The following is a 26,712-nucleotide window of genomic DNA, read 5'->3' as shown; positions in this document are numbered from 1 at the left end:
CTTCTCCCCTCGAGCTGGGAGGAAAGCCTGGCCGGTCGCTTGAGCTCCCAAGCTCTCTGATGAGATCACAAGTTCAGAGTCCAATACAGGTACCTGTCTTCCGCCACTTCAGTCAGGGAAAGTCTCCTAGGTTTCAGCAGTAATACAGCTCTGGGGATACCTAGAAGCACAGTGACGGAGAGTAGAACTTATTTTCAGGTCAGAAGAATTGCATGGGCACTTGCCAGGTACACATCCTTGGCCTCTGAGTGTGGGAAGCAAGTCGATTTCATTATTCCTGCCTCCTGAAATGAAGGGGCACATGTCTAACTCCCAAGACGACCCTTGAATCACTCAGTGACGAGCTCTCTGGTTCTCACACAGCAGGCAGGAAACGGCTACGCACACGCTCTGACTCAGGGTCGCCGGGCCCAGGCGCCGAGGACTGTCCCGTGGAGCCCCTAAGCCACGGCCCCCAGCAGCTCCTGCAGGACCACCTGCTGTGGACAGCGGGCCCTGCTTCCAAGACTCCGCGGGCCGGAGGACTCCGTCCGTCCTCTCCATCTGGATGATGTGAAGGCTGGTCCTGCTGCAGGGCCACAAACTGACTGGATTGTGTTCTCTGGAGCCCCCTGCCCTCCCGTTCCATATCTGCACAGTGAGAGCGCCTCATGATTAACTCAGATCTGATGCTCTGGGATTTACAGGTACTGATCTCAGAGCTGACAGAGAACAAAACAATCTGGATGAACAAACCTGAATTCTGAAGCTAGTTTCCTTCTATACGCATATTTACTTGCTGTGGACAATGATGCAACCCGTCAGAACTTCTTTCAAGGGGCAATACTCAATGTTTGGGAGCAGGAGAGCATTTACCTACATGTAGCTCATCAGGTCACAGTAGCCGACACAAAAAATACAATACAACCGTGATTCCCAGAGTTCCAGGTCTGCATCACTTCTCCACACTGTGTGTGGCCTCAGATCCTCAAAGCAGGGCCTCAGTTTAGCACGCATGCATTCCACCAGACCCGGTGCTCTTCCCGGGGGCAGCCAGCCAATAACATGGCACAGAAGCACATGGACACCAACAAGGCATTCACGCTACAGAGACACTGCATATCTCACCAATAACAAGGTAGGGAGAAGAGACAGACATCAGGGTGTGAGAGTAACCACATGCATCACGGGAGCCGTTACACAGGAGATAAGGACAGCGATCCACCGTCTCCCTGGCCATGGAATGCCCAGGAACGATGCAGAGATTCCAGGCAGGAAAGATTAGGAGAGAAGTCCCGATGTCCCTCACCTCTGTTCTTGAAGGAACAGAAATTTAAGCAGAGGCTTTTCGGTGTCTGCTCACTGACAATATATGTTTTCCGTTGAGAAACAGCTGCTATAACAGCCGTGTGCTCTGCTAAGGGGGACCAGGGGCTGTTGCACTGGTACGAGAAGCTTCTTCACAGTGTGGAGACAAAGGAAACCACCCGCCTGGATCAACAGAAATTGAAGCCGAGAGATGTGTTCTAGCCACTCATTTCCAATATTTCGTTTCCAACAAACATATTGGTGGCATCACGGCAGATACGCTACTCTGTGCGAGCACCTCGCCCCATCATCACTCACAGGATTTATCGGGTTCTGAGCGCCTGCGGGGCACCAGGCTCCAGGACCTGGGCTTTGGCAGACTTTGTGCACACAGGAATGTTCCCTGCAGGAAAACGGTCCTCAGAGAGCTCGCAGTCCAGTGGGCAGGGAGCCCTCCTGAAGACAGTGGTGACACAAGCGTGAGGAGAGTTGTGGCGGGCGTGAGCCAGGGGATGCTGGGACACAGAGCAGAGCCCGGAGCGCAGCTGGTCAGGAACAGCTTCGCCTGGGGCTGGAATATTATCTAGTATTATTGTCCCCATTAGCAGATGAGATAACTGAGGATCAGAGAGGGTAAGCAAGTCACTCAAGGTGACACAGCCAGGTGGTGGTGGTGACCATTTTTTACATACGTCTGCTAAAACACAAAGTTCTCTGCACTATTCATTACGCCAATCTCCCCCTCTTAATGTTGTCACACTTTAAAAAGAATTGTTTCATCTATTGTCCTGGGGGAGGGGGAGGTATTTAAGTTTGCATATTTGGTTTTCGAGGGGATACTGTGGATTGAACCCAGGACCTTGTATATGCTAAGCAGGCACTCTAGCTCTTGAGCTACTCCCTCCCTCCTTGTTGTCACCCCTTTTTATCTGCATTCATCACCTTATACATGACCTTGGCTTGCCTTCCTCCTTAAATTCATAAATAATCTGCTGACCAAAGGATAGATTACCTTTTAGCACATCAGACCTCTCCGCTGTATAAACAGAGCTTTTCCTTGCCATGCACATGGGCCCTGCCCAAACTGAACATTTACCTTGAGTTAGTATTGCACCCACGTGCTGGGTACAGGAAATGGATCTCTCCAGTCTCCAGTTTTACTTATGTATTTCACGCAATCTCAAGTACAGTTTTAAGTGCAGCCAATATCCAACTAAAAACAGTAGAACCGTTGCTTCCCTAAAACAACCATTCATAAAACACGTCACTGAGTGACAAGACCTTCTAGGTAGGAGACACGGCCCCTTTGGTAGGGAGTTGTTGACGCCGTGCTCCTTAAATTGTGGAAATCCTTTCTTTTAATCCTTTTTCTCTATTGCTGGTGCCCTAAGAGACTCAGGCAAGCAAAGCCCTTCCTTCTCTATTTTTGAAAAAAAAAAAAAAATTAGCAACACATCCACCCCCAAAACACATATCTAATACATCCAATAGGGGTATGTCCATATAAGCAAGTCTTATTGGAAATGCAAATGGAAACCCCTAACTAACTAATCACGAACCCAAATTTCTGATCACAGCAGATGTCTGCTTTCTAGGGCCGGCTGTACTCCTGCAAACCGGACAGGCAAACATGCCTTCCTTTTCTAATTATTCTTCACTGCTGCTGTTCGGCTATGTGATACAAGTTGTCAAAACAATTGCACACCAGAGCAGGAACCACGGAGCCTCTTACAAGCAAGTCTATTCCTACGACACAGCAAGACCTCTCCCTCACACGTTCTCTAGAAAGAATTTCTCGTGCGATTTCAATACAGGAAACAGTTTTCCTTGAAAACACTTCAATTATGTCGTCTAATGTCCTGAGGTGGGAGATGAGGTGGGGAGGGAGGGGGTGCCAAGGAAACAGACTATTTTTGAACCCGCTGAACACTGATTCTAGTCCAGTTATCTTGGGGGTCGACCAAGGTCCACAGGAAGTTTCAATATCATCACTCTCGGCTTAAAAATGGGAACCCCTAACCGAGAGATAACACTGTACACAGACTGTCAGAGAACAATTCTGATGCTGAAGAGAATAACAGCGGCTCTCAGCTAGAGTGCAGCACGGATCACCCCTGACCGGAGGATTTTGGTCCTGTGACACTAAGGCGCACTTGCCCTGTCCTAGGGAGACCTCTCTCTCTCGGTGTGTGCGTTGGTGTCTCTCTCTGTCCCTGGAACGTTCTTTCTCAGGTTCAGGTTCCTGACATCCCTCCGCCAGTTCATGGCCTCCCATCCTTAGCGTTGGCAGTAAAGTGTAGTTTCCGGGAATAGAAGGGCTAAGACCACTGAGAGGAGTGTCCTCCGGGGTCCTAGAGAGGTTACCCACCCCCTCACCCCCACCCCCCCATCCCCTCCAGGCCTCAGGGTAGGAGGAGTCTGCGGGCCTGCACCCCTTGTCACAGGAATAGACACCTCCTATAGAGGCAGGTTCTTCTCTGGCAGCCCCTGGGCTGCAGTGGACAGCAAGGAAGCCTGGAGGGGCCTGACGGGGAGTGGCTTACTCCCCAGGGGCAGGGGTAGCTGGGTTGCAGGTGCTGGGTTGGAATCCTCTCCAAGAAGCCTTCCCCTCAAGGCCTTGCACCAGGGCGTGGCTCCCAGAACCTCAGGACTGGAAGACAGGATCCCTTCTGGAGTCACAGGGAGTTTCTGGGTGGCCGAAGTGACCGTCAAAGAAGGTGCACATGGGCGCGGGGTACAGGGATGGAAAAGAGAGGCTCCTCCCTGACTGCCTGACCATTTGCGTGTTACTGCCTGCCCACGTGAGCAGCAGGTACTTTACTGGACTTTTTCCTGACAGGTCCAGGTACTTTACTGGACTTTTTCCTGACATCACAGTCGGAAAGACAAAAGACAAGAAACAAACCAATAAAGAGGCTGACTATAGTTCCTGGTGCAATCCAGAGAGCACCCCAGATCTGAACAGCGGACGGTGGCAGCAGGGCGGTTTTGCCTTGTACTGCACCGGGAGCAGCAGACAAGGTACACCGGGGGCATCTGTAGGTGGGGACGCGTCAGGGGAAGTCTCAGTCAGCTGAACAGGACACGTTTATCTTTGTGTCTGGCTAGTTTCAGGAGGACTGACTTTTCCTGTCACTTACCGTTCATGAGACAAAAAACAGGGAGCTGCAGGGTCTGTGTCCAACCTTTCAGGAAAAGGAGAAAGTCCTTGCCCCACAGCTGGTAAGCTCAGGAGTCACCCGCCTGACTGTTGGGAAGCCTTATCTAAATCATGAGGAGAAGGGTGGTCCTTTGCGGTAAGCCATTTCGGGAACACATCAACAGACGTTTCTTTACTGTGGCTTTTTTAGGGCTCAGGTGAAGTTCAACCTTGTTAGCGTTGTAAAAATGAGCCAGGCATCATTCATGCCTGTCCAAGCAGGGGAGTCTATGAGCAGAGATTCCCTTCTGGACCTGGATGACTATGTGGAGCTGGCTGGAGCTCTCTAAAGTCACACTGAAGACCATAAAACACCCTCACTCCTGGGCTCTCTGAATGCCTGGAGCTGACTGGCATCCTTAACCCCCACTCCCCACTTCAGGACCCTCTGCGTACCTGCACTTGCATAAGATAAAAACATCTTCCTTGATGCGTGTTTGCCCTAACTAAACTAACGGCTGCCCGGAAATGGCTAATCTCCCAGTACCTTAGCTGGACAGGCCTCACTGCAGAGTCCTAAATCCCGTTATTCAGATTTGCCCATGGCAAGTCTCACCTCACTGACAACCAGTCGGGTACCTGTGCATGAACTGATCGTACAGCCCTCTACCCTTTGTGTTCACAGCCCCTTGCCCCCAGTAAAAGATCCTGCACGTTCACCCTGGGCGCTCCCCAAGGCACCTCTCATCTGTGTGGCCCACTGTTGTTACAGCAGCGAATCTACTCAACTTTCCTTGTCTTGGAAACTTTTCTTTGTCTTTGGTGAATTCTTTTGCCACCTGCCACACTGGCCCGCCTTTCCCCCCAACCTGTTGACACTTGAGCAGCACTTCCTAGGTATAAAAAGGCAATATTTTCATGATCTAAATGAAGGAGGCAAAAATGAGTCATTCACCCAGAATAGGATCATCATTCGCATCTTACAGTTGAGGAAACTGAGCTGCAGAGAGGTTAAGTAACCTGCCCAGAGTCACAGATGGAATGAGCGGTGGGGCCTTGATGCAAATCTAGGAATCTGTGCCCTCATCCCCTCCCTGCTAGGCAGCTACACTGATGGTTTCCAGAAACACATATCCACCCCAATCCCCTCCTGAAATACAGCCTTCCCCAGTCGCATGACAGGCCCGCAGGGAGACTGCACTCATCAAGTGCTGGACAACCTCTGGGACACCAGAGATGACTTCACAAGGAAGACAAGTGTTAGAAAACCTTGCTCCCCAGGGCCCGATGCCTACACCCTGCAGGGAGTGAGGGGCTACAGGAGAGAGCCTGGGGGGTCTGAAGGGGGCTGTTTCTCTGGTAGCCACGCTGATGGATTGCCATACTGCATGCACGTGATAATAAACACTTGCTATTTGAATTTATTTATGGTTCCTTTAGTGTTGGCGATACACGCAGCAAGGTGAAAAGACACAAAGCAGATACGTAAAACCAGGCAGTCATGTGGAGAAGTGGAGAAGTCTGCTTTTGCCGAGGGAGTGCCTGACAGTAAAACGGCACTCTGCTGTGGGAAAGGAGAACATTCTCCAAGACTAAAGAAATGAAACAGAAAGTAGTCATTTTCCTTAATGATCGGTATCATTCCCCCATCACTGAGGAGGTGTTTTGGGCACAGAGAGGATAGGTCAGGTCCTCTAGGTCATTCAGCTAATACGCGTTTCAGTCCCACAGAAAGAAATTCTCACCATGTCCAAAGTAACTCATTCCCCCCAATTGCTCCCTCCCCCCATCTGCACCTCCTCTACTGTTGCCTAAGTCAGTGAAAGGCAGCCTTCTCCCCAGCTGCTTAGGCTAGAGATCCTTAAAGCCATCCTTGATCACTGCCTCTGTCTCACCAGCTGCTCAATCACGGAGCCCCTCCTTTCCGCCTCCTAGGTCTTCCTATGGAAGATCTTGACACTTCTCTCTGTCACAACAGTGAATGCCCTGGTCCAGCTGACCCTCCTCTCCCTCCTAGGGGAGCACCAGCAATCCGGGTCCTTTGTCGCCCATTCTCTAGCCCACAGCGTGAGGAACGTTTCTTAAGTCCCAACCTGGGGAGGCCACCCCTGCTCAAAACTCGGTGGGGGCTGCCTGCTGCTCTTAGGAAGACTTGCAGCCTCCCAGACTGGGCACAGCAAGCCTTGCCTGTCCCCAAAGGCCTGATCTTCACCAGACTCCCTCCTTCTGCTCCAACTCCTACCTGATACTCCCGCCACCCAGAATCTCTGTGCTCATCATGTGGCCGGGGTGTTCACACTCGCCCTCCCTCCCCCAGCCACCCCACGCCCAGCTGCAGATTTCACAACCTCGCACGTGGTCTTCCCTCCATCTGGCATGCCCTTCCTCCCTCCTCATCTGCGTGGTTCCTTCTTGGGTTCCACTGTCCGGTTAGGTAGAGAATTTCCGTTTTACCTGGGGAGGCCGTGGAGGAAAAGCCACAGTTAACAGATTTATACTTTTACCGAGTGGAACGTGATGGAGATTTCATTATTCATTTCCCAGATGGACACTCGTTTTACTCCGGTTCACAATGAGCTGGTTTGAAATGCAATCTGATGGCCGAGTGTTTCTGGGAAAGGCTTCCTTGCTAAGAACAGGCAGATACAGACAGCAAAGCTCTCCCCTCATTTTAGATGGGCCCACCGTTGCATTTGAATATGGAGTTTGGAACTGGGCTGCAGTTTTCAAAAAAAAAAACTGCATAAAGGGATCCAGGGAGACCACCTGCTTCACAGTGAGGAGGGAATCAGCCCAAAGCTGGGGAAAAGTCTGTAACTTTATGGTGTCTGTGACTCTGTAAATGGAACAGGCCTTCAACTGCCCTACCCATGGGACTGTCATTATTCTCCACTATAGTTGATAGCCTGAGTATTCTGTTAGGACAATATATTAAATGCTTGTCCCTTTGCAAGGGTTTTTTGTTTTTCTGTTTTTGGACAGGGAGAGGTAATTAGGTTTATTTATTTTTAGAGGAGGCACTGGGGATTGAACTCAGGACCTCGTGCAACGCTAAGCACATGCTCTTACCATTTGAGCTGTACCCTCCTCCCCCGCAAGGGATCTGATGTCCTGGTCCCTGTGGTCATCAAAGAGACAAGGCTCAGCTGCCTCTTCAGTATGGGGGACCCTCTAAGGGAATGGGACAGTGCCTTCGGGCTACTCCTTAGATGTCCCCGCCAGGGGCCGTCAACCCCTGGAGGAAACAGCCCGCTCCTATCAGATCCGGTGGAGAGAGTGCACCCACAGCTGGCTGTACCCGCTACAGACTCAACAGTGATGATTCACTTCGTTCACTACGACTCCTCTGAGCAGAGCACATCCAAGTATGAAATGAAGTCTGTGCCTTTGGGCTGTAAAGACAACAAAAAGGATGGGAACGGCACCAGCTCCACCAGCACTACCCCACCGCCTACCCCAGGCAGAGGGCGGAGTAGACTCCCAGGGCCCCTGGCATGCTTCCCTCCCTCCACACTACTGTGTCCCTAACACGGGTCACAGGGTCAACGGCTCTGCCTGGAGCCTAGGTATTGAGCTCATGTCAGCTGGGCATATATGGCTTCATTTCCCCAAATCCCAGACAGGTAAGTGTCAGCGCCCAGTTTCTGTGGACAAGGGAAGAAGCTGAAAGAGGTTAGGTCGCTGGTGCAGTAAAGGGTGGATCTGGGAGTCACGCCTCGGTTCTGCCTGACTCCAAAGCCAGGCTTCTTTGCTGTCACAACACACTTGGCTTGTGTTTCAGTTGCCGAGATGCAGATACTGTTCCAGGACGGGAGGGTCATCGCTGTCCCAATACCACATCCACCTGTGAAATGCAGGCACCCAGCAGGGTAAAGCCACCCTGAAAGGTTCTAAGACCATCTGTATCTGCCTTCAGAGGAGCTGCCCTGAAGCCAAAAACCGGAGACCACTGGCAGGAAAGCCTTGCCTCAGAGCCAACAGCCAGGCAGGACTTGAACTTCCCCTGCGGGAGGCACTTTGCCATATGGAATAGGCTTTTGCAATCACCCCCGACCCCTGGGTATGTCGCCCCCAGTCTCGGCCTGTTTCCCAGATATTAGGGGTCCAGAGGCGAGCAGGAGCAGAGGAAGTGCTTTGGGGCGGCAATGAGAACTCTGGACATGACCCAGCTGCCGGGTGGTCTGCAGCCCCACAGACTGGGAACAGAAGTCTGCCTCTACCCGTCTTCGTGTCTGCGTCCTGCAGCTTGTGTGCCTGTAAAATGCGGACAAACGTCCTACCTCAAGAACCTCCCCATCCCTGAGAAGGGTGTCCTGACCAAACCTCCACACTTCCTCCCCCGCGAGTCCCCATCACACTTTGGGAGGAGTCACCTGCGCTCTGCTGTGCTCCTAGGGTCTATGACTTAAATCCTGCCATAGCTCTCCTCACACAGCAGGTGGCGTCCCGCTGCTTGCGGGTTCCAGCCCACATCATCCCTGCATCCCCAGGCTGGCCACAGTACCTGAGTACGTGTAGTGTCCGGGTGGAGCTTAAAACATGTTTCTTCAATGATCTGAGGACCCTGACCCTAGGTATTTGGTCAATAAACGGTTGCTCTTCTTGGAACAGTTATCTCTGTGTTAAAAACGACAGAGGACAGCGGCATAAATAAGACATCTGGGGAGTAAGATTCTCTACCCTCAGAGGGGTGGAGGGCTGCATCTTTCATACCGTCCCTAATTCCGGAAAGTCCTAATAAAAGAGGCGGCAACGTTCATCACACACACGTGGGTCACTCCGTTGCCCCATCAGCCGCAGTTCTGGCCTCACAGTGCACCTTGGGCCCAGACACCTGGAGCACCAGTCAGTACACCGAACATTTACCAAGTACCAAGTGGCCGGAGTCCAATCGATGGACTGTTGAATGAACTCAGCCTGCTACTGAGGTGTGTGATGCTGTGCCCAGGGCACAGGTGTCCATGGAGACGGGGCCGTGAATGCACGTAGGGAGGGCATGTGGCGTCCAGGTGAGGCCGTCAGCCTCACTCGTAGCTGCCCCTCTGCTGCCCTCCGAGCTCCTCGCTTACCCTGCCTCAACGCCGCCTGCTCTTCCCCGTGTCCCTCCTCTGCCTCCCTCCGCAGCCTGGCACAGGCCTGTCCTTCAGCATCTGTGACCCCTGGTGGTCCTTTCCGGTCAGCCGACCAAGCAGATGCAGGATCTCATCCCCGCATTCCGTTTGCCTCTCACTCCCTGTCTTCAGCTGCCCGGCCTCCTGGTGGAGTCTGCACTGTCTGGCAGCCTCTGCCTGTGGCACTTTCCCCAACTGTCCCCTCTGTCTGCAACGTCCTGACCTCAGCCGTCTGCTTTGCTCACTCCTTTCCCCTTCACGTCTTTGTCAAAATGTCACCTCCTCCATGAAGCCTACCCTGGTGGCTCTGGTCAGCGGTCTAACCTGCAGCTCTCCCGCTAGCTCCTCACATTACCAGGCCCCGTCCCAGGGTTTACATTGTTTTCTGGTCACAGCAGCATCACCTTCTAAGGCACTGTACAACTTCCTCAGTTGTTACGATGAGGGTTTACGCCTGCCGCCTACCCCTTCCCCTTCAGGGACCGTAAAGTCCGGGGCGGGGATTTCTGTTGTTTGGGTCCCACGTAGGGAGCAGTGCTTGGCACGCAGAAAGCCCTCGATGAATATTTGCTGCCTGCAGCAACAGGGGTGCCTCCCCCACTAGGCTGTGAGTCCCGTGCGGGTCGGGTCGTGTCTCCTCTCCCTTGGGACAGGGCCTCACACTGGGCCCGCGTCCATCTCCACCACGCCTCCTGCCCGGCAGCTCCGTGATCTGGGACTCAGGAGTCACCTGGCTTTATTTCAACTTTCAAACACCGAACTTGAAAGGAAGTTAGACATTTTCAACGTTGAGGCTTTACTTTAGACCTGAATTTGATTCTCGACATGCTAATGAAAAATAAATCATTGCTGTTTATGAAACACTTACAAGTTCACAATTTTCGATTAATTTGGGTGTGCTAGTGTGAAAGGCTTCGGTTTCAGCAGCTGCAGTACTTCTTTCTCCTCTTACTTTCACTTGTCAGGCTTTTCTTTATGTTTGCAAAGCAAGGGGAAGTTTTACATCCCTTCCCCCAACATTCAGGTGACTTGCCCCAGGTGTGTTCCATGTCCTCCTGATGGGAGTGGCAGTGGACGAGTCCACAGTCAACTCAACTCAGATCAATCAACCTCTCCCTTTCCTTCTGGGAAACTGTCGCACTGAAACATCAGGAAGAGGTCGCAACACCTCACGTCGGAACTCTGGCAAATGACAGTCTCTCAATCGGCATAAAACACCCCAGGGACTCAGAGGTTTCAACCTCTGGAACATAGAACCAAAGACAGAGCAGACCTCACTCTGGGACCCCAGTCTCCCGCCAGCTCTGCAGCATCATACTCTGAATACAGACTCACAAATACCCCAGGGGCTGCACACTATGAGTCACAAAACCCCAAAGACATCAATGACATGCTAAACTCAGTTACAGACCCACAAAACAGCAGCGAGGGGACCTCACTCCATTGGACACACACCACCAAACAATCCAGTGAACTGAAACTCCTACGGGCTCGATCGATGAGGCCAGAGACACAAAATCAGCTCAGACATGACAGGTCTACATGCATTTTAGCAACTTCATAACCTGCAATGCAGAAACCCAATAGCTCCCAGGCCTCACAGCCTGGACACAGAAGCCACACAATCACAGAGCTCACACCCCCGGGCACAGACACACACAAACAGCTCAGAGCACTGGCGCCGTGGAGGTGGAGAGCTCGCTCACAACGTTACGTGCAGCCAGCATCGAAGAGACCTCAGACTGTGGTACCCCAAATCCCACCAAGCCCAGCGTTCACAGCCTGAGACACCATAAACTCCCAAAGTTCCAGCAGCCTCAATCCCTGGCACACAGACTTATAGCCAGGTCAGAGATGACACACTCGGTAGGCAGAGCCACCAAAGGGTCAGACACCTGCCATCCTGTGTCAAATAAACTTTGTCATCTCACAACTGAGGGTGTGAGATGCCGCGGAGAAGCTCACTTCCTCGCATGCCCATCATTCCAGCTGCAGACCTGAAGCTCTTTAGAGTCCAGCCACCTGCCTAGAGCCGTCACCACACGAATGGCACTGGGTGCCAGCAAAGGGACATTCATTCCCCTGCCCCACTGAGGCAAGTGTGAGTTCGGAAAGCACCTTTGCACGGCTCTGTGGCAGCATCCATCAAAATTTAAACTCCATCCTGCACCCACCCTCAGCTTCATGAAGAGGGACACGTGTCAGTCGTATTCTGCAGTGTCCCTCCACATTTAGAATAGTGTGAGGCACACAGTCGGGACTCGAGAGATGTCTGTTTAGCCAAAGGATTTTTTGGACCAGCAGTTCCACTGCTATAGTGTCTTAAAGAAATATTCACACCTGCAGAGAGCTGTGTGTACAGTGACAGCAGCAAATTTCTGGGGGTGGGGGGAGTGCTAAATGTCCAGTAATAGGCACTGACCAGTGGAAGGGTAAGTGAGAGATGAAGTGTTCGTATTATACCACGGAGCACCACTAGCTGTGAAAGACAACGAGGGGAACCACTCTGACTGGCCAGAGAAGTTTTTAAATGAGAAGCGAGAAGTACTCCTACTCACCAGCGTCTGGGTGCGTGTGTCTACGTGATGTTTTTCCATGCAGAAAACACAGAATAGAGGGAAACACCTAAACTGACTCCAGTGGTCGCATCTGGTGATCAAACTGATGGAGGCAAGATCTGGAGTGCTTACTGCTCCTTCTGGTGTGGCTGACTCTATTTCCCACAATGGCCCAAAGCATATCCCAAGGTACATCCCTTTCTTTAAAAAAAATTTTTATTCAACTGTCATGCAAGTAGCATACTCACCCTCTGAATGGTTTTTACCATATTGACCATGCTGTGCAACCAACCCCAATACATAATCGCAGAACGTGAGCAGTCTCTCCGCAACGTCCCCTCCCACCGGCCCCTGGCACTCACTAACCTGCTTTCGTCTTTATGGAGATGCCTACTCTGGACATGTCATAAAAACAGAATCTTGCACTAGGCGGCCTTGTGTGTCTGCCTTCTTTCACTTTGCTTCATGTGTTCAAGATTCATCCATGTTGTAGCATGTATCAGTCCTCTGTTCTTTTTGATGGCTGAATAATATTCTATTATACGGATATACCACTGTATTTCAAACTGTATTCATTAGTTGGTTGGCGTTTGGGCTGCTTGCACTCTTTGATTGTTGATTGATGCTGCCAGGAACATCTGTATGCAAAAGTTTTTATGTGAATTTATGTTTTCACACAATTTGGGACATACTTAGGCATAGAATGGCTGAGTCACATGGCAACTCTGTGTGTAACTTTGAGGAACTGTCAACCTGTTTTCCACAGCAGCTGCAACATTCTGCATTCCCACCAGCAGTGTCTAAGAATTAAAAAAATTTTTATGGCACTTCTGGCAATTGAATCCAGAACCTCGTCCATGCTAAGTAAGCATGCACTCTACCACTGAGCTATACACCCTGCCACTGAGGATTTAGACTTTCCCACATCTTCCCAGACACTTGTTACTTACATTTTAAAAATTATATCCTTACTAGCGGGTATCATGTTGTAATTCATTGTTTTCCATCTTGGCTTCCCTATGACTAATATTTTCAAGCATCTTTTCATGTCCTTACTGAACATCTGTGTATGTTTTATAGAAACGTCTATTCAGCTGCTGAGTGCATTGTTAATTGGGTTCTTGGTCTTTTATTATTAGCTTCTAAGAGTCCTTTATACTTTCTGGGTCGTGGTTCCTACCAGAAATATGAATTACGAATATTTTCCCGCATTCTCTGAGTTGTGTTTTCACTTTAGGATGGTACCCTGTAAAGCACATTTCTTGCTGAAGTCTCTTTTACCTAAGTTTTCCTTTATTACCTGTGCTTTTAGTGTCACATCAAAATCCACTGCCTAAACCAAAGTCATAAAGACTGACTCCTATACTCTCTTCCAGGAGCTTTATTGTGTTAGCACTTCCATTTGGATTCTGATCCACTTTGACTAATTGTGTCTGCAGTATGAGGCTGGAAGGCAAATTCAGTCTCTTGCATGTGGATATCCAGTTGTCCTGGTACCATTTGCTAAAAAGACTGTTTTATTTTTTTAAGTTGAGTTATAGTCAGTTTACACTGTTGTGTCAATTTCCAGTATAGACTGCAAGTTTTCAGTTATACATGTACATACATATATTCATTGTCGCATTCTTTTTCGCCATGAGCTACCACAAGATCTTGTATACATTTCCCTGTGCTATACAGTACAGTCTTGTTTATCTATTCTACATGTGCCTTTCAGTATCTACAAATTTCAAACTCCCAGTCTATCCCTTCCCACGCCACTCCGACATGGCAACCACAAGTTTGTATTCTATGTGCATGAGTCTGTTTCTGGTTTGTATTTATGTTCTTTTTTTTTTTTTTTTTTTTTTTTAAGATTCCAGATATGAGCGATCTCATATGGTATTTTTCTTTCTCTTTCTGGCTTACTAAAGACTGTTCTTTCCCATTCAGTTCTTTTGGCACTGTTGTCAAAAAGTCACTCATCACAGATACATGGATTGAGTCCTTGACTCTCGATTCTATTCCACTGATCTACATGTCTACCTTCACGCCAGTACCACACTGTCTTGCTAAGCAGAGCTTTGCTATACGTTTTGAGATTGGACTGTATGAGTCCTGCAACTTTGGTTTTCATTTGTAAGATTGTTTAAGCTATTCTGGGTCCCTGGAATTTCTATATGAACTTCAGGATCAGCCTCTCAACGTCTAAAAAAAGGCAGGTAGAATATTAATAGGGATTGTGCTGAATGTCTGGATCAGTTTGGGGAACACTGCCATCTTAACAGTTCATGAACACAGAATGTCTTCTCATTTACTTCTGCTTTAATTTCTACTAACTGTGTTTTGTAATTTTCAGTGTACAACTCCTACACCTCTTTGGTTCAATTAACTCCTAAGTATATGTTCTTTCGATCATATTACAACTGGAATTGTTTTCTTCATCACTGATTTGGAGTGTTCACTGCTAGCGTACAGAAAATACAACGCAGTTTCGTCTATTAATGGTGGTGACGATTTCACAGGTGTATACATATTCCCAAACTCATGGAGAAGTACCTATGCAATATGTACGGCTTTTTACGTGTCAAGCATACCACAAGTAAGTGGTTTAAAGGAACAGAAATGAAAGCAAAATAAAGGCATTCCCAGAAAAACAAAAAGTGAGGAATTATGTTCCTAGCAGAACTGGCTCACAAGGAGAACTCAAGAAGTTCCTCAGGCTGCAGTAAGTGACTCCAGATGTTAATTCACATCCCCATGAAAAACCAAAGAGCACAGGTGAAGGTAATTATACAAGTGCAAATGACTTTATGAATACACATTTTTACTCTTTTCGTCCCGTATGTAAAAAGCAGTTGTACATCACCAATTGTCAGAGAAATGCAAATCAAAACTACAGTGAGATACTACCTCACACCAGTCAGAATGGCCATTATTAAAATGTCCACAAGTGATAAATGCCGGAGAGGCTGTGGAGAAAAGGGAACCCTCCTACACTGTTGGTGGGAATGCAGTCTGGTGCAGCCATTGTGGAAAACAGTGTGGAGATTTCCTTTAAAAACTAAAATTAGACTTACCGCATGATCCAGCAATCCCACTCTTGGGCATATATCCAGAAGAAAACATAATTTGAAAAGACACATGCATCCTGATATTCACAGCACCACGATTTACAATAGCCAAGACATGGAAATAACCTAAAACTCCATGGACAGATGACTGGATAAAGAAGTTGTGGTGTATTTATACAATGGGATACTACTCAGCCATGAAAAAGAATAAAATAATGCCATTTGCAGCAACATGGATGGACCTGGAGAATGTCATACTAAGTGAAGACAGAAAGAGAAATAAGAATACCATGTAATATGGCTTATATGCGGAATCTAAAAAAAAAAAAAAAAAGGACACAAATGAACTTACCTACAAAACCGAAACAGACTCACAAACATAGAGAACAAACTTATGGTCACCAGAGGGTAAAGGGTGTGGGAAGTGATAAATGGAGAATTTGAAATTTTCACTTGTTGGGGAGTGATGGCAGTGTTCGCTATCTTGGCTGTGATGGTGGGTTCTTTGGTTTATACATCTATCAAACTTCATCACATTGTATATCTGAAGTATGTGTACTTTACTCTACAGGAACCATACCACAAGAACGGCGTTAAAAAGTGAAATAAAAAGTAAATAATAAAATAAGGAAAATAAAAAGCACTTGTATAAAACAACATCATATAATTGACTGTTGTCACAATACCATATATAATGTAATATATTTGCCAATAACGGCACAGAGGCGGTGGTTGGGAGCAAAACTGTATGAGGTAAGGAAACAAATCTGGATGGTGACTCAAATCCACAAGAACAAATGAAAAGAAGCTGAAATAGTGACAAAGAAGGTTAATATAACAGAAGTTAGAAATATACTTGATATTCTGTCTTATACCAGCTTTCTAAAGATGTAACATTCGGTATAATGTAATAATGATAAGAATATTAATGGGATGTACCCGTTATAGATGTACTATATGTAACAATACGAGGAAAAGAGGGAAATGGGAAGAGACCAACATAGGAGTAATGTTTCTCTATCTCATTAGAATTCGTATACATCTGAAGCTGACTGTGATCAATTAAAATGCTTATGGTAGCCCTGGAACAGCTAAGGCAATAACCTAAAAAACAGTGAAAAAATCAGTAAAGAAGTTAAAATGCTACATTAGAAACTATCCATCTAATGCAAAAGAAAGCAGTAAATGAACCAGAGAACAAAAACACATGAGACACACGGGGAAAAATGTGTAACAGCAGGCTTCAGCCTGCATCAACATGAAACGTGAACAGATAAAAGAACCCAATCACAAGGCAGACGTTGACATCCTGGATGAAAGAAAAAAAAAAAGATCCAACTGTCTGTTGTCTCCAGAGGACACAGTTTAGATTCAAAGATACGTAAATTTACCATACAACCTAGGAATTCTATTCCTAGACAATTCTACCCAAGAGGGATGAAAGCAAGTCAAAATACCCATACTCAAACACTCCGCACTTTTATTCATATGAAGCAAACCTAGACACAACCCAAATACTCAACAACTGGTAAATGGATGAAAGAAAAACAGGGACACCCACACACAGCAATACTACACGGTAATAAAAAAGGAAGTACTGATGCATGCAGCAGCATGGATGCATGCCGAGCATGCCAAGCCAGAACAGCCGGTTTAGAAGCCTACCGCATTATATGACTTCACGTGAATGGAATTCTAGAAAAGACAGAACTTCAGGCACAGAAATCTATCAGTGGTTTCCAGGCTATGGGAGTGGAGGAAGGAGTCTGATGGCACATGGCACAAGGGAATATTCTTCTGTATTTTTATTGTGGAGGTGGTTACACAACTGTATATGCTTGTCAAAACTCTACAAACTGTCCTTTAAAAGGTTCACTTTTATTGTATGAAATTTTATCTCAATACCTCTGACTTTTTTTTAAAAAGGAAAAGGAACTTTTAGGTAAAATATTTAAATATTGGTTACCGTATCCACCTATACCGTGATTTCATAAATACATCTTATTTCGGAATTCTTTACAGACTGGGCCGTCTGCTAGTATTCCCCATGTCAATGGACAACTCCATCGTACTCCTATGAGTAAACACAGAAACTTAGTCATAACCATTTTTGCAACTCCCTCTCCTTCACCTCAAGTCCAAATCCTTGCTGAGTTCTGCCCATTTTACTTCCCAAATACTTGATGTTTCCACTTTTTCCTGTGCCCACCCCATCAGCTCTAGTCCAAAGCCTCCCTCCTTCTGACTGTGAAACCTCCCTTCTAAGTCGCCTCTCACATCCGCTCAGTGTGTCGGTCTCTGTCGCCCTCTCCCCTCCCTCTCTTCCTGTTGCAGAGCTGTCCCTGACTTTACATAAAGACTACACTCCTACACAAGGACGCCGAGGCGTGGTCTAGCCCCTGCCCACCTCTTTAGCCATATGGAAAGCAGAGCTTCCTCTTGTCTCTCTTATTGGGCTTCTTTCACACCCTCCAATTTTCCAAACTTCACTTAGACTGTCCCCTCTTCCTGAAGCCTCTTGATTAGTTAACTCCTGGGCATCATTCACATTTCAACACAAGTCATGTCTCTTCAGGGAAGACTTCCCTAAAGATCTGGCTAAGGGCATTTCCTCCGAAGCCCTGGGGTGTGCCTGTCTGCTCTCACCAATCACAGCAGCAGTTTTCACGTTTATTTGCGTGATTGTTAGATTCACTATTGTCTCACGATTTCACATAAACTCCATGAAGGCACTGATGTGTCTTTTTCTTTTTTTTGTATCCCCCAGACACCCAGCATAGTGCCCTGACCACAGCTGGAGCTTGGTGAACCATTAAATAAACAGAGAGATCATATTCATTACACACACACACACACACACACACACCCGCTACCACCAGGCACATCCAGATCAGTATGTAGTGTCTGGGCAGCCTCCCTGAGCTGGTTCAGGAGGCTGAGGAAGCACTGGTGGTTTTGCTACAGGGCACCTTTGAGCTTCCCTGAGGTGCCACAGCAGTACCTTCAGCAGGCCTAAGAAGCTCTCTGTGTCTGTCGGTGGTAAAGGCTGACTCCTTCCTGGCTTCACATGCTCAGCACCCCCTAGTTAGGGCTGATGGCGGGTCCTCAGAATGCTCATCACCAAGTGCAGTGAGGCCCTGCCAGCGCTCAGAGCAGGGAGCCCTCTCCCAACAATAATGGAGCACCCTATCCTCGTACTAGAAATGGGAACTGTAGCTGTTCACCCCTCTTAACGTGTTTTCTCCCCTTTGCATTCACTTCCACGTTTCCTCCTTGAGTCACCCAATCCAGCTCTGCTCCTTCCCAACTGATGACTGCACCTGCATCTCACTCTCTGCGTATGGATTTACTGGGGGAGGGCTGGACCTACCTACCGCACTATGAATCTTCTTCCTCTCTTCCCTTCTGAATCTGCAGGCTCCCAGACATCAAGAAAAGTGCTCCGGATGGCCCACAAATGGGGCGGTGCTGCAGGGGAGGGTGCGACCCTCACCCACAGCCTGGCTCAAAGCAGGACTTCCTTGTAAGTATTGCGTGTTGCCCCACCGAGCCACGGGAGCCAGAAAAGAGCGAAGGCCTAAGAAGTCCTAATACGGATACTTATGCGGATAGAACACCACTCTCTCTGTAGGGAAGTGCCACGTGTGATTTGGGTTTGGCCTCTATCCTGTGTGGCCTCGTTTACACTTGCAGACTTACCTAACCTTCTATCAGGACCTCTCTGCTCCCCTCCCCGCCGCTCCCCACCTACTGTACAAAAGATCATTCTCCCGCTTTCAATGCGCTGTCTGGTTTTTCACCTGGCAAAGATATAAAAACATTTTTTTTAAATTAAATCCTGAAACGTCAAGATACCTAAGAGAATGGGTCTTCAGAAGGACTACTTTTAAATTAGAATAGAAAAGTTGGCTATGGAATAATGAAGTACAGAAAATAAAAAGTGAATAATAAATGTTATTTGGAAATTTCCTAGAACTTCACATTTAAGAGAAAAACACTTAATATGTGGTCTCTTGTCTTCCAGGTTTCTTTCTATGCATTTTTAAAAACGATGAGGTGGGTGGGGAGGTAATGCCTTCATAATGTTGTATCTACTGCTCCGTTTATCATTATACTATGGATACGCTACTTTCCATAAGGATGAGGATGTTGACTGACATCAGCAGGAGCAAAGATAAGGATAGACCTTCACACCTACGGGGAACCGTCCTCTGTGACGTGTGCATATGGAGATGACACCCCAGTCTTTCATGCACTGAACAGACGTCACCTTCAATCCATACAGAGACCCAGCGTGATCTGATTCACGCTGCTGGACACAGTCACCTGCCTTTTGATCCAGGGGACACCGGACGCTGCAGTGTGTTCCAGAGTTTGGTGCCGGACACCACGTCTCTGTTTCTCTCTGGCCTGGGTACCAATGTGACTCAGCCCTTGCTGGCTGGGTGACTCTGGGTAAGTTCCTTCACCTGTAAACCTCTACGTGTCTCAGCCTCGTCATCTGTAAAAAGGGACGATAACATGGAAAACGCTTACCTCACAGTGTTGCTGTGGGTAACCGATGACCCTCATATTACACATGTGCATAAAGACATGGCTAAACACAGTCCAGGAGCCCGAGCTTTTCCTCTTGTGTCTCTTCACTTCTGTTTCTGCTTCTACCGTATCCTTCCCCAGCCCCACACTCTCACCTTCCCCACCCCCACTCCACCCTCTCTCCCTTCTGCCCCTTTCCTCAGACTCTCCATCTGAAAACACTATTGGCCATCTCCTCACGATTCGGCTCAGAAAATATTACTACCGTCAGCCTTTTGTTAGGTCAATCACAGACATTAGCGGTAGAAACACTGAACACAATAAAACTGGCAGTGTGAAAACTACACGAGAAATAAAGTGTTACTAGGAAAGCTGGACTATTAACACTTCTCGCATCTTCATCAGATTCAGATCTTCAGAATTTAATGAAGGAGAATTACTTCACCTGACAAAACTAATAGCAGAAAGAAAAAAAGCCATATGATGAGGTTCTTAGGCATTTAAATTTCACCTGAAATGTTTTTAAACATTTATATACTCATCACCTCACACCAGTCAGAATAGCCATCATACAAAAGTTCACAGATGATAAATGCTGGAGAGGGTGTGGAGAAAAGGGAACCCTCCTACACTGTTGGTGGCAATGCAGTTTGGTGCAGCCATTGTGGAAAACAGTATGGAGATTCCTCAAAAGACTAGGAATAGACTTACCATAGGACCCAGTAATCCTACTCCTGGGCATACATCCAGAGGGAACCCTAATTCAAAAAGACACCTGCACCCCAATGTTCACAGCAGCACTATTTACAACAGACAAGACATGGAAACAGCCTAAATGTCCATCGACAGATGACTGGATAAAGAAGTGGTGGTATATTTATACCGTGGAATACTATTCAGCCATAAAAATGACAACATAATGCCATTTGCAGCAACATGGATGTCCCTGGAGAAGTGAAGTAAGGCAGAAAGAGAAAGAAAAATACCATATGATATCACTTATAGGCGGAATCTAAAAAAAAAGAAAGAGCAATGAACTTAAATATAAAACAGAAACTGACTCACAGACAAAGAATACAAACTTGTGGTTGCCAGCGGGGAGGTGGGTGGGAAGGGATAGACTGGGAGTTTGAGATTGGTAGATACTGACAGGCATATATAGAATAGATAAACAAGTTTAGACTGTATAACACAGGGAAATAGATAGAAGATCTTGCGGTACCTCACGGGGAACAAGAATATGAAAATGAAGACATGTATATTCATGTATGACTGAAAAATAGTGCTGTATGCCAGAAACTGACACAGCCTTGTAAAGCGACTATCACTCAATAAAAAATTATATACTCATGTTCTATAATCATCCAGTGACAACTTAATTTCCCATCATTATACAAATCCTACGAAGAGGTCATTAGAGCTCTAATTTCCCAGAGAAATCTGCACCAAGTCAGACAGAGCTGAAAGAGCTGAAACAAGTCTACAAACAGTAGCTGGACTCTCTCAGTAATATACTGAACATAGCAATATACTGAACATATACTGAAAACAGAAAGCAAATTCGAATGCATAAATGAACTGAATGACCATGAACTAACTGGATGTTCTGACAAGCACAGAACCCTCCACATAACAAGGCAGACTATACTACATTCTTTTCAATGCCATGTGGAAGTTTACCCAAAGTACACTATATCCTGGGTCATAAAACAAATCTTATCAAATGCAAAATAGTTGAAATCATATAAAGAATGTTGTCTGACCAAAAGAGAAAAACTACCAATAAGTAAGAAAAAATTAAGAGGAAAATCTCCAAACACAAGAAAAATTAAACCGTACACTTCTAAATAGTCCATGGACCAAAGGGCAAGTATCAAGGGAAGTTAGAAACGATCTTGAACAAAATGAAAATGAGAAAACAACCTACCAAAATCTGCAGGATGCAGCTGCAGCAGTGCCAGCATTAAATGTACAGCAGCAAATGCTTGTAGTAGAAAGACTACAGAACCCAAATCAGTAATGAAAGCTTCTACTTGAGAAACTAGAAAAAAAACCCAAAAAACTCAAAATCAATTGAAACCAAGGAGAATAAGAGAAATAGAGGTTGGAACAGAAATGAGAAAAAGAATAGAGATAATGAAACCCAAAGCTGATTGTTTGAAAAGGTCGATAACATTACATCAACTTCTACACAGACAGACCAAAAAAAAAAAAAAAAAAAAAAAAAAGACAAGTAAAGACACAGCTTACCAACATCAGGCATGAAACAGGCTACATACAGACCCCACAGAAATGACAAGAATCCTATGAATGACTCTATATACCTACATTTGGCAATTTAAGTGAAATGGAACAAATTATCAAAGCTCATTCAAAACTAAACAGATCATTTGAATAGACGTGAATCTATCTAAAAATCAAATTTGTAGTTGAAAAACTTACAGGAAAGAAATCTCCAGGTCCAGATGGTATCCCTGGAAAATCCTACCAAACGTGTAAGAAGAAACACCAGCAACCCTACACGGTCTCTTCAAGGAAGTAGAAGAGAAGGAACACTTGTTGAATCAGTTTATCAGATTAGCATTACCTTGATACCAGAATCAAACAGAGACAGTAATAGCAAATCAAATTCAATATATTAAAAGAATAATACATCATGATCTACTGGGGTTTATCCCAGAAATGCAAAGCTGGTGCAGCATTCAAAAATCCATCAATCAATCCACCATATCAGCATACCAAAGAAAAAGAACTCCATGATCATATCAACTGATGCAGAGAAAGCATCCGACAAAATTCAACAGCCATTCATGAAGAAAACACTCAGCCAACCAGGAGTAGAAGGGAGCTTTTAAAACCTGATATAGAGCACCTACAACAATACCTGCACCTTCCGTCCTACTTCATGGAGAAAGACTAAATGTTTTCTCCCTAAGATCAGGAACAAGGCCAGGAGGATAGCCACTCTTACCTCGGCTAGAATTCAACATTGTACTAGAAGTCTTAGCCACTCTAGTAAGGAAAGAAAGGAAAGGAAGTGGTTTAGACTGGGAAGGAGGACATCAAACTGCTGCAATTCACAGATGACAAGATTCCCTACATAGAAAATCCCATGAAATCTATTAACAAAAACTCCTGTAACTAATAAGCAACTTTAACAATGTTGCAGGATACAAGCTCAACACACACACACAAAAAATCAGGTGTATTTCTCTGTACCAGCAATAAACAATTACAAAACAAAACTTCTTAAAAAGACTCACACGTACCATTTATAATAGCTTCTTCCCCCCTCCCGAAACCTAGACAAACAGAAGCAAGACCTCTATGTTCAAAATTACAAAATGCTGAAAAAATATAAGACTTATCAAAATGGAGACACATACTGTGTTCATGGGTTGATAAATTCAATATAATTAGGATGTCACTACACCCCAAATAGATCCATCAATTTCATACAATTCCAATAAAAATCCCAGCAGGATTTTTTGGTACATACAGACTAACTTATTATAAAATTGCTGTGGAAAGGCAAAGGAACTACAATAGCCAAGTAATTCTGAAAAACAAAACTGGAGGAGTAACAGCAACTTTTAAGATTTACTATGCAGCTTCAACCAACATATATAAACAATCTAAGTGTCCCCAGAGGGATGAATGGATAAAGAAAATGTGGTGACATATACAATGGAATATTATTCAGCCATAAGACAGAAATTCTGCCTTTTGCAACAACATGAATGGACCTTGAGGGCTTTATGCTAAGTGAAATAAGCCAGAGAGAGAAAGACAAATATTCTATGTTCTCCCCTATAAGTGAAATCTAAAAAAGTCAAACTCACAGGAATAGTTTAGAAGGGTGGTTGCCAGGGGCTGGGGGAAATGCTGGTCAAAGGGTACAAACTTCCAGCTACAAGATGCATAAGATATGAGGATCCAGTGTACAGCATGGTGACTGTAATTACTAATACTGTGTTACCTATTGAAAGGTAAGAGGGTAGATCTGAAATGCTATCAAAATAAAAAAATTTTTTTCAGGTAATGATGTGAGGGGATAATGTTAACAAACCTTAATCTGGTAATCATTTTGCAACATATACGTGTATCAAATCATCACAGTTGTATACCTTAAACTTACATGTAACATGTCAATAACAGCTCAATAAAGCTAGAGATATAAAAGAGTCCCCAGTTTTTCCACTGGGAGTGCCTTCAAGCTGGATCTGTGTCCCTCTGACACCTTCCCATCATTCCTTGAACTTTCCCTTATTACTACATGACAAGTTGAGGCAGGCTCATCTATCCTTACCCTCCTCCAGCTTGGGAACCCATCATTTTGTGGAGAATGGTATTTAGAAGCTAGGGGGAGGTATACTTATTGACACTGGGATGTTGCTGTTTCCAGAAATTTAGGGATATATGTGTGTACACATACACGCATACATCTGTATCTATCAATCGACCCACATATGCACACATCTTGATTGAAACCCAAGAATTCTCATGGAGAACTTTAATTTCAGTACCGTAACAGCTCGGGATTTGTTCTTGTTTACTTCCTTTCCGTATTTGAAATTCCCTTTTCCAAAAGTGACAGGCGTGGCCCCCACCATCCTTATACATTTACTGAGTTGATGAATCCCGATGCATACAAGCCATCCCTCCTCCACATAGAGGCCCTCCTCACACGCTGGGCTGAACCATCCCCCGCCCTTGACTTCCACACTCCGCTCCAGCTTGAGTCCCTGGGCCAGTCAGCCCTTTCCCCACCCAACCTCCAGGGATATCCTCCTTCCGCTCTGACTCCCCAAGCTGGGAGGCCTCTACATGCATACACTTGCCTTGCCTTGCCTTGCAGCACCTAGTCGCTTTAGGACTGAACTGCTCAAGCAGAAACCAAAAGGGAAAAGGTAAATATATCTTAATATAATCAGTTTATGAAGGTGAAGTGGGCCAAATCCAAGCAATATGATGAAGCCAGAGTGTTTTTGCTCACAGTCCTACAGATCCGCAAACAGCTCAGATACTTTACACCTTAACACAAACATCCCCCTGCACCCCGCCCAAAAGAAGCTGAGAGACATCACAACTTGGGATCCAGAATCACAAACAGCTCAGAGACCTCATACTCTGGACTGCAGATACCTAGAGATCTCACAACCAGGGACTCAAATTTCCAAAAGCTCAGAAGATGCACACCCAGGCATACAGGCACACAATGCCTAAGAGGCTTTCTACCGTGGCTCACAAAATCCACACAGATAAAATATCCCATTCACCCACAATCTCTGCAAAGGCTGAGAGATCAGAGAGCTGAAAGGCACCCAAACAGCATCTGTGATGTCATACCTAGCGGTACACACCCCCAAATGGCATGACATACTTTACTTCCCCGGGAGAGACACTAAGAAAGCTCAGAGACCTCGACCCCGACATTAACCGCACGCATCTGTCCGACTGACAGTGCGCTGCCACACGCGCCCAGGGAGACTCGTGACTGAGCCAGGGCTCAACAAGGCTGAGAGAGCTCACAGGAAGACAGCGCCGTCACCCTGCACGGCAGCCACTGCGCCCAGCCTCGCCACTGACCCGGACAGCCATTCAGCCCCCACGGAAGGGTTAGCTGTGGAGTCGTCGAACTCCGAATAATCTACACTCCCAAAAGGCCCGCGCGCGGTCGCACGCACGCACACGCACACGCACACGCACACGCACACGCACACGCACGCGACCTCTCACCCTAAGCTCCCGCTTGGCGACCACAGCGTCCATCCCAGAGGCGGCCAATGGGAACTGGGCAAGCGAGGAGAGAGGGCGGGAGTAGCGGGACTTCCGGCGCCGCTAGAACGTCCGAAAGAGCTTATTCCGGCAATCTCGCCGTGACCAATCACCGCCCTGAACAGTCCTTGACTGCGTCCCCCGCACCCGGCAGCCAATCTCTCGCCTCGTTTCCACCCCGAGCTGGATGTGACCATGTGAAAACGTAGGGATGGAGTTGGAGAAGTAACAAAGAAGGCTGCCACCTCAGACCCGGGATCCGCCCGGGCTCGAATGCGCCGGGAAGATGGAGTGGTGCCAATGGAGATGGACCCGGCGGTGCCATGAGTGCCTCCTCTGGGAAATGTGGTTGATGCGTGACGCGGTGAACGGGGACCCTCAATGTTGTCACACACGCGATGGATTATTCCAGTACCGATGCCCCCTTCCCAGTGGTACCTTCCCGAGTGGACGGTGCTCCCTCTGCGCCCCGCAGTGGTACGTCCCAGAACAGAACTATGCCATCTCGTGCGCCCCTTGGTGGTAGGCTTGGGGAACGGCAGATGGAGATGCCAGGGTTGTTCCCCAAAGGGAGGGGAGGGCAAAGGCAGGATGAAAACCCCACAGATCGCTGCAGTCTTGGATTCGGGAAAAAGTCTTCGTATACTGAAGACTACTTCCCTGTCGTGGCCACCACTATAACAAGGAGCATTACAAAGCGTTGTCTCTGTGCTGGGCATTGTGCTTGCTCGTGCCTCCTTGCGTAATACAGAAGAGGTCTAGTGGGAGAAGGGAGCCAAAGTCCCCCAGGAGGCAGGAGGGTTAAAACTCCCAACTGGGGCCAGAAAGCCTAATGTGGGGCAGGTCTCTGTCACTGACTGTGAGTAATAGGTGGAAAGGACAGCAGGGCCTTCGGTTGTTTTAGGAAAGGGGCCATCTCCCAGGAGCCCCAAGGACACTGAGTCGGTGAGATAGAGACCACGGGCTTCATCACTATCCTGTCATCTCTGTACATGTTCCCTAGCAGAATCCTCGGCCTGTCTGGCTATGCCTCTCTCCACAACTTTGCACTTGCTTATTCATTCTGTCATTCACTCATTCATTCATTCATTCTCTCCAAAGCATGTGTCAGGCACAATTATGGGTGTTAGGAAAGAGAAAAAAAACAAAAAACAAAAAACCCTTACCCTGATGGAGCTTACCTTCTGTTGGGATCATACAGCCTCCAAAATGTAAGTAATTTGTCACGTGTTGGTAACTTCTATGATTAA

At 46.8% G+C, this 26,712-nt stretch overlaps 1 long non-coding RNA gene across 9 annotated transcripts in view; it reads right to left on the bottom strand.

The window, feature by feature from the left end:
• Positions 1–25,369, bottom strand: part of LOC141576265 (uncharacterized) — a 28,199-nt gene extending 2,830 nt beyond the window's left edge. Inside the window, exons 1-3 of one of the 9 annotated variants that reach the window (XR_012504570.1) lie at positions 8,931–25,369; positions 6,775–6,880; positions 1–160 (exon numbers count right to left, since the gene is read on the bottom strand). This is a non-coding gene — a long non-coding RNA (uncharacterized LOC141576265). The other 8 variants (XR_012504572.1, XR_012504571.1, XR_012504566.1 and 5 more) reach the window with 8 other exon arrangements.
• Positions 25,370–26,712: the final 1,343 nt, after the last annotated feature.

Source organism: Camelus bactrianus, chromosome X (genome assembly GCF_048773025.1).
Source record: "Camelus bactrianus isolate YW-2024 breed Bactrian camel chromosome X, ASM4877302v1, whole genome shotgun sequence".
NCBI lineage: Eukaryota > Metazoa > Chordata > Mammalia > Artiodactyla > Camelidae > Camelus > Camelus bactrianus.
The sequence above is the reverse complement of the archived record's forward strand: the minus strand, read 5'-3'. Positions and strand labels throughout refer to the sequence as shown.